The sequence below is a fragment of the Halictus rubicundus genome, unplaced genomic scaffold (assembly GCF_050948215.1).
Source record: "Halictus rubicundus isolate RS-2024b unplaced genomic scaffold, iyHalRubi1_principal scaffold0025, whole genome shotgun sequence".
Classification (NCBI taxonomy): Eukaryota; Metazoa; Arthropoda; class Insecta; order Hymenoptera; family Halictidae; genus Halictus; species Halictus rubicundus.
The window spans coordinates 518,835-530,000 of record NW_027488566.1 but is presented as its reverse complement, the minus strand read 5'-3'; the positions used below and the strand labels follow the sequence as shown (position 1 = coordinate 530,000).

General features: G+C 46.6%; 2 long non-coding RNA genes and 1 pseudogene across 2 annotated transcripts in view; 2 read left to right on the top strand and 1 right to left on the bottom strand.

The window, feature by feature from the left end:
- Positions 1-10,918, top strand: part of LOC143363141 (uncharacterized) — a 13,102-nt gene extending 2,184 nt beyond the window's left edge. The window contains exon 2 of the long non-coding RNA XR_013083751.1: positions 10,614-10,918. This is a non-coding gene — a long non-coding RNA (uncharacterized LOC143363141). The remainder of the gene's footprint in view (positions 1-10,613) is intronic.
- LOC143363146 (uncharacterized) overlaps positions 1-11,166 on the top strand; it is a 91,357-nt gene that overhangs the window by 45,881 nt on the left and 34,310 nt on the right. The window lies entirely within an intron of this gene.
- LOC143363177 (5.8S ribosomal RNA) lies at positions 10,909-11,064 on the bottom strand (annotated as a pseudogene).

The following is an 11,166-nucleotide window of genomic DNA, read 5'->3' as shown; positions in this document are numbered from 1 at the left end:
TAATGTGCAATCGGCAAGCGGATGCAGCAGGTGACTATATATAAATCTGGGCAGTATATAAGTAATAATCAATTCTATTTTTTGCTGCGGTTTTAGTGCAAGTTTCCTGACTCTTTTAATAATTGCAACTATATCGGGTATAATTATACCTTGGTGCAGGCCTTTCGAAGGTCCCATTTTGGAGCCCAAGTATTTAAAGACCTCATCTGGATCAACCTTGGGTATGGTTTCAGTACCGGCTTTGAGTTCCGGGTCCTTCACGTACCAAGTGTCTTTTTTCGCTACTATTTGGAAGGTCTTACATTTCTTAGCGGAAAGCTTCATACCCAGATCATTTAAATATTGGGTAACCATGTTCAGTTGTTTCTGGGCTTCCTTTTGGTCATTTCCCAGAATAACAATATCATCCGCAAATGCTAAAATCGGTAACTTAGTATCTTCGTTTATTGGGATACCCTCGGTTTCCTCTTCTATCATTTCTAGAAGGTGTTCCATTCCTAAGTTAAAAAGTAGGGGCGATAAGGGATCTCCCTGCTTAACGCCTCTCAGTAACCTGACCTGAACTGATATTTTATTACGTGCTTTAATTGACGTAACGCAATTTGCGTACATGCTCCGAATCAAGTTTATGACTTGATCTGGAATGCCTTTTCTTTGAAGGCTTGGTTCCAGCATGGAGTGAGGAAGGGTATCGAAGGCTTTACTGACGTCAAGGATTGTGAAGACACCACCATCAAGGTACTTACTCCTCTTGATGGCTTCATTTAGGATCATGGTGTTATACTTACAGCCATTCTCGGTAGTGAACCCTTTCTGCCTTAGGTTTTGAACGATTACCCCTCGGAGACAGCCGTCGATTATTGATGAGAATATTCTGCTCAGTGCGGAACTAATTGTTATGGGACGCCAGTTTTCCACCTTTTCTAGGTCACTTCCCACTTTAGGGATCAGAGTTGTACGATTCTGATTCCATGCAGTTGGGTAGTGATTTACAAGGCATAGGATGTTATATAGCATTGCAAGTACGGTCGTTATCCCTTGCGTTTTTAGGTGTTTCTTTTGTATATTATCCGGGCCGCCGGCAGTTTTATTATTCATTTTTTTTATTCTTATGTCTACTTCCCCAGCCAGAATTGGGTATAAAATATCCGATATCGATATAGGCTGTCGTATAAAGGTTTTCTCTTGAAGTACCGGGCCGTTTGTTTCCCAGAGGTTTGTATATAATTCTTTAACCTCACTGGCGATAGGAGGTGGTCTGGGTGGGTCGATGAATGTGTGATCGCCCTTGATAATAATATCCGCTAATTTGTTAGGGCATTCTTTATATAAGTCTTGACAACGTGCATATCTAAACTTTTTCCGGTTGTTACTGTTATTTATTCTTGTTTTGTTTCTGATCCTTCTATTTTTATTATTATTATTGTTGTTATTGCGTATATTGTTGTTGTTGTTATTGCTTATGTTATTATCGTTGTTGTTATTGCATGTCTCGTTGTTGTTGTTTTTCTTTTTATTATTATTCCTCGCATTCTTACCAGCCGGCATGTTGCTATTGGTAGCTTCATCACTTCCTAGTAAGAATGTTATTAGTGTATCCGACACGTAAGAATCGATTTCTAGTTTCAGTTTGTCAATATCCTCTTTATGATTCAACCAGATGTTTTTAAGCTTTATGTGCAAGTTTTTAACACTAGGAGGAGCATCATTTATACTGATGCTCTCGATGGCGGTCGTCATCGTTTTCCGCCAATCTATGTCTTCGGCGGTAGGGTCCTGCGCTTCACTGTTGAGGCCCTCTTGCCTAAGAACTACCTGTGGGTTGACAGATTCAAGTTGGTCGCTTATATCCTGGAATTCTTCAACCAATCTATTGGGATTAGTTTCTGCGCTTTCCACTTCATCTAGTTCTACGACTATATCTTCCGTTTGGATGCTTTTAGGGTTCTTTATTACGCCTTTCTTCCTGAGGGAACCTCGCTTATCGCTAATTTGTTTCGCTGTCTTATTCGTTAGGAACTTCATTATTTCTTTGTTAGGAAATGCATGTAGCCGGAAGCGGGCGTCTAGCTCGATAAGCTTGTTTGTTTCTTCCGCAGACCATACCCCTCTGTCAGACCTTCCGTCTGCAACCGCTGGGCACTCCAAAGGTCTTACGAGCGCCTGCTTTCTTTTCTCATTCCTGATTGCTGGGTGCACTAGTCTCTCGTGGGTGGATAATCCCCTAATTGAAGAGAAACTCATATCGCAAGCCTCACATTGGAAAGGCTTCGCTTCTAATCTAACAGCACCTTTGCATTTACCGTAATGACAGGACCATTTATGAGGCTTATCAAAGCTTTTGCCACAGTCTCTGCACTCCCATATAAACGTTTGCACTAAATGGTGTTTATCAAAGTGTAACGTTAGGTCTCTAAGTTTTCCACACGATATTTGTAAATTATCCTTTATGCATATGGGGCACAACATACCTTACATACCAACATACGCAACTACCGGGACCAGGTAGTTGTGTGTCCGAGGCATCATTGTTATTCGATGTATTATCCATTTTCGTTTAGAGTGATTGGTATCCGAGCATAGAGATCAGTAATATTATCCAAATCTAGTTCCGTAATTCAAGCCATAGTCGCATAATAGTCAATCAATCAACGTATTAATACGTGGTTTCTCTTTTTTTTAAGCTCATAATTTCGGAGTTCACAAGACTCACCTTTCACACTTGATAGTGTTGACTGGAAAACCAGGTATTGATGTTAATGTTTTATACGTCCTTACTTTCCTCTTTCCTAAGAAAGGGTGTTCGCCACGCTACATTTAGCCATGATTAGCACTATCAATGCATTATGCCCGATGCGCCAATCATGTTCCCGGCAGGAACCACGAGGAGGTAGGTAGTGTGACTTGGATGGTGAGAGGCTAAGGGCCTAAGGGCCTATATTGCGCATCACCATCCCGTGTAACCAAGGCTCTCACTTCTGGGCGGGAGTACTCTCATTTCTGACACAGATTTTCTTTCTCCTTACATTCTCTCGCCATGTGTCCAAATCCACTACACTCAAAGCATCTCAATACACTCACAAATTCTTTAAATTTGCACGCTCTCCATTTCACATACACGCGTCCTTGTTTCATAAGCATGTTCTTCATTTTCGCATTCATTTCAATTATGACATTTCCCACATCCGCATCCTTCTTGTTCATTCTACTTATGATCTTCACTCGCTCTGCAAATTCATTCCTACTCACGCATTCCTTCAGATTCTTTTCATACAACTCATTCATAAAATCCTCACCAATCATATCATTAGGCACATCATATACAATTATTTTCGGCCCAATTTTCCTCGGCAATTCAACTTTTAAACCCACCTCATTAAACTTAGCACAATCTCTCATCTTCTGCAATTCCTCCTCACTAGCCGTCTCAATTGTCACACCCCCACTTCTAATCCTTCTCACAGCTCTCACTCTTACATCCAGTACCGTGCTAACTTCTTTTATAACTTTTTCCTTAACCTGCTCGCTAGTCATCTTTACATTGACGTCTTTCGGCCTAATAACTACAGCATACTTTTTATCTTTCATTACTTCCACTCTATCCGCACTATCCACACTCATTCTTCGCGTTTCCCTTACTTTTAAGCCAGCCATTCTCGCATACGTTCGAGGAGGTTCATCCAGCACAGTCGCACGTTTCTCACACTCTTCTAACCTACCCTTCAGTCTCTCATTCTCACAAATCAATTTCATCATACACTCTTCATATTCACTCACACAGTTAAACATCTGTTCACAGGTATTCTTAGACACACGATTTGTATCCGAAAACACACATTTACTTAATTTTTCACCAATGCTTCTCATAACAGTCATACAATCCTCTTCCTCTCTTCCTAAACCTCCCAGTAAACTATCACCCACGTTCAACTCACTCATACTGGAATGCACACTGTCGTGCATCGACCCTTCACTATCCGATCCATCCTTCTTATCTTCCTCCTCCAAACTCAACTTCTGCCTCTTAGAGCCGTTGTCAATCTTCTTCTCCTTCTTCCTCCTCCGATTCTTCTTCTTATTATTTTGTTTGTTTTTTTGTTTGTTACCATTATCCATGTCTATCCCACGAGTACGGCGGGAAATAATGTCAACCTGGGCAGAGCCCCCACTACCCAGGCAAGGCTATATTCAACTGGAGGCGCCAGGTGTCCAGAGGTTGGCGCGCTCGCGGCTGATGCACCCACCAGCCACGCCCTGATGCCATCGACCAGGGCGTACTCTCTCACCGCGCACCTAAGCTTTGGGTTAGGGATTTTTTATAGAGGTTATCATCCTCGCGGCCCAGCCGATTAAGGCAAGACCCCCGTTCCGGTAAAACATGACCACCGGTTTACGGTATGGGGCCCCGAGCAGCTGCTCGAGGCGCTAGGGGAGCGCTCTTTGACGGGCCAGTCACACTGAACCACTCCGGCTAGGTAGAACCTGCCAGGGACCGAAGTCCCCGCCGGCACAGCTTCAGAGATCATTCGGGCTCAGTGCCCCCCCACCACGACAAGGTGGCGCTCCATTCGGGGGGGGGGGGTAGATAGGGACAGAGGGAATCTCGTTAATCCATTCATGCGCGTCACTAATTAGATGACGAGGCATTTGGCTATTTTTTTTTTCTTTTTTTTTTTAGAGAGGGGAAATGCTTTAGGCACACCGGTAAAGATGTTAGCTTACCAGTAGTGTGAGACTCGTTGGTATATACTCACTAAAACCCCTCTTTCATTATGCCTGAGTTATCAGGCAGCACTAGTTACTAGGTGATTTAGGCAATTACAGGTCTATCCGATGCCACTCCTCACATCTCGAGGCATTCTTCGGGTCGTCATCCGTTTGAACATCCAAAACACACTAAGGCCTCCAATCAGTACTCTGGTCGAAATGATCTTCAGCTCTTTCTTCCGCAGAATATTCAGGTCAATTAGATGTTTTGCTAACTGAGGGCTCCACACTCCTCGGCATGATAGTGTGATCGAGGAGAATGTCACCTTCGTGGCTCTATGCTGCTCCTTGATCTGTCCTTCTAGCTCCCGGTAATACCGAATCTTCTTCTGGTGCGCTTCATCAAGATCAACCTGCTCGCCAACAACCTGTGCATCTAGGACAATCACCGCCTGTTTACATTTACCCAAGATATCAGGCTTCCTGAGTCCCTCCGATGTTCTGAAGTGCGGTTCTTCTAGGACTTCCTCATTGGTCTTTCCCAGAGCTCTCTTAACGTAGGCTGCCACCGGATTATGTCTCTCTATTCTCGCAGAGTGTGCTCTGTGGCATCTCTGGAGGATATGGTTGAGAGTTTCAACCTCCTGGCATCCTGCTCTGCATAATCGGTCAGATCTTCGACCTCTGGTTGTCCTAGATTTTGACGGCAATGCATTGATCCGAAGTCTGATAGCGTTGATATAGTCGCGACCAGACAGGAATCGGTTACCTTCAGTAACCCATCGATGCTGTTGTGGCACCATTCTCGATTGTTTCAGGGCCATGCCATCCCACGACTTATGGAGAAGATTCGCCCATCTTTCGTTAAGTTTTGTGGCGTCAGTTATAGAGATACGTCCATCAGTCAACCGTTTGGTTGCTCTGTCAATTTCCTGAGAGAGATAGGGGTATCGCTGCTAGTCACCCTTGCCCAGCTTCAGCAGCCTTTCTCTCCTCTTGAGCGGAATAAACCACCTCAAAGATGGAATGGACAGCCCACCATCCTTAACGTTGGCGTGGATGTACGAGTTGAGCACATCCTTAGGCAAAACCAACCATTTTCTCACTGCACCTCTCACCAAAGCATCGAGCCTTCTGAGCTTACTTAAGGTTACATTTCCTAATATTAGGAGATGGTAAAGCGATGGAAGTACCATGACCCTAAGCGCGAAAGTTCGTTGCTGTGGTTTAAGAGGCGCTTTTGTAAGCTTATCGATGGCCTGCTTCAGTAGCTCTCCTGCTCTATCCGACGCCAGGCGTCCTTCAGGTGTAAATTGGACGCCTAAATACTTCCATTCATCCTCTCTTTTCAGGGCAGGAAGGTCATGGCCGAGGCAACTAAATTTAATCCTTCCGTCTACCACCGACTTTTTAACGTGTGGAACATTCCTGATCGCAATTGTAAACGACTTACTAGCGTTTATTGTCAGTCCACATTGCGACAGGTACACGTTTGCCAGGTCAATAGTTTGTTGCAGTCCCTCCTGTGTCGAGGCCACAAATACCAGGTCATCAGCGAAGGCTAAGGCGTTATAGTGCCTTCCGCCTATATCAACTCCAACTTCACTTGGAATTTGCTGGAGTAGTCTGTCTATAACTAGGTTAAATATTACCGGTGATAGCGGGACTCCCCGTTTAACACCACAGGTGGGATGAAGAGCGTCCGACTCCCAGCCGCTACACCTAAGTCTCGTTGTGCTACGCTGATAGACGTTGGTAACGTACTGCACCAGTCGAGCAGGAGCGCCTTTGGTAGTCAGGGTGTCCCTAATCGTGTGGTGCGTCACGGAGTCGAACGCTTTTGCTAGATCGACCGATGCGATGTAAAGCGGCTTAAAATATTGACAAAAATATTGAAGATATTTTCGGAACAACCATCAACTGGGAGGAAGGCTTTCTGGCGGTCATCGATCTTAACGCCATTGACGAGGCGCGTTGCCAGGACTTTATGGAAAGTTCTTGTAATAACGGAGGAAACTGTAATGGGCCGGAAGTCGCCTCGAGCCGAAGCTTGATCCTTTTTCGGAATCAGAATGGTTCTTGACTCCGTCAGGTGATTAGGAAGTCTTCCGCACAGCAAAAATAGATTTAGTATTCTCGTCAAAATCTCTAGAGGCATTGCTCTTAACTGTCGAGCAGTCACGCCATCTGGGCCCGGAGCGGTAGTTCTCTCTGGCAGCGCTTTCATCACCTCAGAGGGTGTTATGCAACTCCATAGGCCCTCGACAGTATCTTCCATCCGTCCAATGCCAGGTGTTCTCTCACTTTCTTTTGTGAACACCGTTGTCCAAAAGGGAGTCATTTCTTCTTGGGGCGGTGGATGCTCCGTTGTCATATCCTTGAGAATTGTTCGCAGGCAGTTGCAAGGATTCCTATTCCAGGCTCTCTGCGTTTGGGCATATTCTATGCGCCGAGCACGTCGCCTGGTCATCTTCATTTGAGCCTTCTCACACGCAGCCTTCCCTTTTCTTCCACCGATCGCCTTTGGAAAGATCTCGGGTAGATAGATCTCCAGTTCCTGGGAGATCCTGTCAATAGGCCATGCTTCGATATGCTCCCATATATGTATATTTTAGATGTTGCGACGAGTATTCAGTGCCATCAAGAGGCGTCATCTCAGAGCCTAGATCAAGGATCGTCCGAATCAGACCATTCTGCTCCTCTTCATGCCCCGATGAGCCCTCATCTGAGGGTTGATCATGGGGATTAGCATCAACAATGCTACTCTCGTTCATCTCACTGATGAATTTTTGAACCAGCTCCTTGTAGCTCTGGTATTTACGCTGCCCTTTTATCGCTTCTAGGGAGCGATTCTTGAGGAGCTTCAGTAGAGCCTGATTTATGAAGCGCTCGCCATTCAACGTAAGGCGCGCCTCCTGTCTCGCCATAAGCGAACGTTCCTCTGCACACCACGGAGCCCTGCGGACGGTCATACCTTCTAGAGCATTTTGGTCGTACCAGTTTTTATGTACTCTCTGTTCATGGACACTACGGCCACGTAGTTTGTCAAATGATCTGGAGCAACCCGGAGCCCTGCACGGGTATGGAGCGACATCAGACACACCCGGATCACCATTATCACCCATAGTCGGGTCGATTGAACCTGAGGGCCCATCGACAGAACTATTTTTCATCCGAGGCTTTGTTCTGTTATTTGGGCCGACTAAAGAAGACCGAGAGGGCTGGCAACCCCCAAGGCCTGTAAACGCAGAGGCAGCTATTAGTTTCCTCGCCCGCCTGTCTAGACGGGCGAGTACTCGTAGCGGGACCCACGAAGAGGATGCTGCTTGCTAACTAAGACACCCTTTTTTTTTTTTGAGAGGAGAAATGCTTTATGCATACCGGCAACGATGTTAGTTTGCCGGTAGTGTGGGACTCTGATGGTAATATACCCACTAAAACTCCTCTTTATTATGCCTGTATGGCAGGCAGCACCCTTTGCTCCGAGTTGGTTATTCCTCCCGCTATCCAATCCCCGTCCTGGTGATGGTTGTCCGGTTAAAGCGCCAGAACGCGTTCAATCCTCCTATCAGCACTCGTGTACTTAGGATCTTAAGCTCCGATTTTCGTAGGACCCCCATATTGATTAATGAGCTGGCTGATGCTTCGTTCCACATACCGCGATATGAGAGCGTGATTGTCGTGTATGATACGCTTTGCACAGCGTACCGCTCCCTGATAAGGGCTTCTAGAGGTTTGTACTTCTCGGCTTTGGTCTTGTGTGCCACATCTGTCTCTATATGCTCGCTTACCACTTGTGCATCCAGGACAACTGCCACAGAACCCTTCTTGCAAATAAGGTCTGGTTTTCTTAACCCTTCTGGTGTTGCGAAGTGTGGCTCGTTATCGACCTTATCGAACTTCTTCGCCAGAGCTCTTTCCACGTATTTAATGATGGTGTTGTGCCGCTCAATTCGAGCTCTGTGCGTTCGGTGACATTGCTGGACCACATGGTTTAGCGTCTCGACAGCGTTACAGCCACCTCGACACATGCGGTCTTTCCTCTGTCCTCTGGCCGTCCTGGACCTCGTTGGCAGAGCATTAATTCTTAATTTCGTGGCATTGAGGAAATCTTTTCCACTTAAAAATCTACTGCCATCCAGAACCCACCGATGTTGCTGGGGCACCCTTCGAGACTCCTTTAAGCCTCTCCCATCAATCGACTCATGGAGCAACCTTGCCCTCCTTTCCTCAACCTTCTTCATATGTGGCACATTCGTTAGGGCTACAGTGAAGGACTTAGTAGCGTTAATCCTAAGCCCGCACTTTGTCAGGAAGTTTGTTGCTTCGTCGATCAACAATTGGAGGCCTTTAGGTGTTCTGGCTATGAATAGCAGGTCATCAGCAAACGCTAATGCGTTAAAGTGACCTTCTACAATGTCCGCACCAATCTCTGATGGAATGAGACGCAGGAGGTTGTCCATTATCATATTAAAAATGAATGGAGACAGGGGGTCTCCCTGTTTAACTCCGCAGGTGGGATTGATCTGATCTGACTCCCAATTACCACACGAGAGTCGTGTCGTACTCCTCCGATACACGTCCATAATGTAGTCGATCATGGGTGGAGGCAGCCCCACCTTCATGGTGGAAGGTTCTCGTTATTACCGAAGAGATCGTTATCGGTCTGTAATCGCCAGGGTCCACCGCACCGTTCTTCTTCGGTATAAGCGTCGTTCTTGAATGAAGGAGATGCTCGGGCAGTTTTCCACACATCAAGAAACGATTGAAAATTCTCGTCAAAATGTGAAGTGGAACCGCGCGTAGCTGTCTTGACGTCAGACCATCCGGACCTGGGCTGGTGGTTAGGTCAGGGAAGGCCCTCTGGATTTCATGTGGCTCGATTACATTCCACAGCTCCGGCACTACTGTTCTCTTCGGTATAATGCCGAGGGATTCCTCGCTCTCACACGTCATAGTTGTTTGCCAGAATCGAATCATCGTATCCTTATCAGGTATTGTTGACAAGGATTTACCTTTAAGGATAGTTTTAAGGCATCTGCATGGGTTCTTTTTCCAGGCTCGCTGTGTGATGGCGTACTCGGCACGCCGAGCTTGCCGCCTGGTTTGAGTTCGATTTGAAGGCAGCTTTGATGGTCTTTTTGTTTTCGACGCCAGTGGGAACGTCTGTAGTAAATAAATCTCTAGTTCTAGAGATATTGTTTCCTTCCTACCGGCAAATGTGAGCATATTCGCTCCAACTGATCGTCGAGTATTGAGGTAAGCAGGCCGGTTTGTGACTCATGCTGTAGCGAGTCTTGTTCTGTGTTACAGCACTGAGCCTCATCAGCTCTCTCCATTTCAGATATAATCTGGAGGACTTTTTCCTTATGGGCCTGCTTCCTCCTTTGGCCTTTAATGGATTCGAGGGTTCTGTTTGGGAAGAGAGGTGTCAATGCCTTATTTATGAATTTTTCACCCTCTAGGACTAGACGTGCCTCCTCGCGAGCCAGGAGAGCCGATTCATCGACACTCCACTGCGCTTTCTTGCTTTCGATGTTTGCAAGCAATCTCTCATCATTCCAGTTTTTGTGGGCACGTTGTTCGTGTACACCTCGTCCTCTTGCGTTCAGGAGAATTTTTCCACAGCCGGGATACCGACATAGACGGGGATCGTCAGCGTTTGGTCTAACTTCCTCGGGTGTCGGGTTGGTTGAGCCTGAGGGCCCTCCAACAAAATTAATTTCATCCGAGGCTTGTTCGTTAGTTTCAGGGCCGACAAGTTACAGTCCAGAGGGCTGGCAACCCCCAAGACCGTTTTTCGCAGAGGCAGTACTTAGCTTCCCACCCCCCCCCCCCCTCGAGGGGGTACTAGCAGCGGGACCCACGAGAAGGGGACTGCTTGCTAACTAAGACTCCCGGTTAAGAGAGTCATAGTTACTCCCGCCGTTTACCCGCGCTTTTTTGAATTTCTTCACGTTGACATTCACAGCACTGGGCAGAAATCACATTGCGTCAACACCCGTGGGGGCCATCGCAATGCTTTGTTTTAATTAGACAGTCGGATTCCCCTAGTCCGTGCCAGTTCTGAGCTGAGCGTTGAATGGCGGCCGAAGAGGACGACCGTTCTAGACGGAAGCCTCGCAGCAAGGAAGATCCGCGGGAGGCCAAGGCACGGGACCGAGCTCGGATTCCCATCAATGTGTTCACCTCGCCCAGGCCCGGCACGTCAGCCAGGCGTGGTCCAGGAATTGTATCCGTAGACCGCAATCTGCGTTCGAAATGTCGATGTTCATGTGTCCTGCAGTTCACACGTTGACGCGCAATTAGCTGCGTTCTTCATGGACCCACGAGCTAAGCGATCCACCGTTCAGGGTAATCGTATAATTTGATTTATAATCAATATATAATTATGTCTCTTGATCTGCGTTTCATAAGAACGCCGATACCTGAAAGCTCCAACCAGCGCGCGAAGGAGAT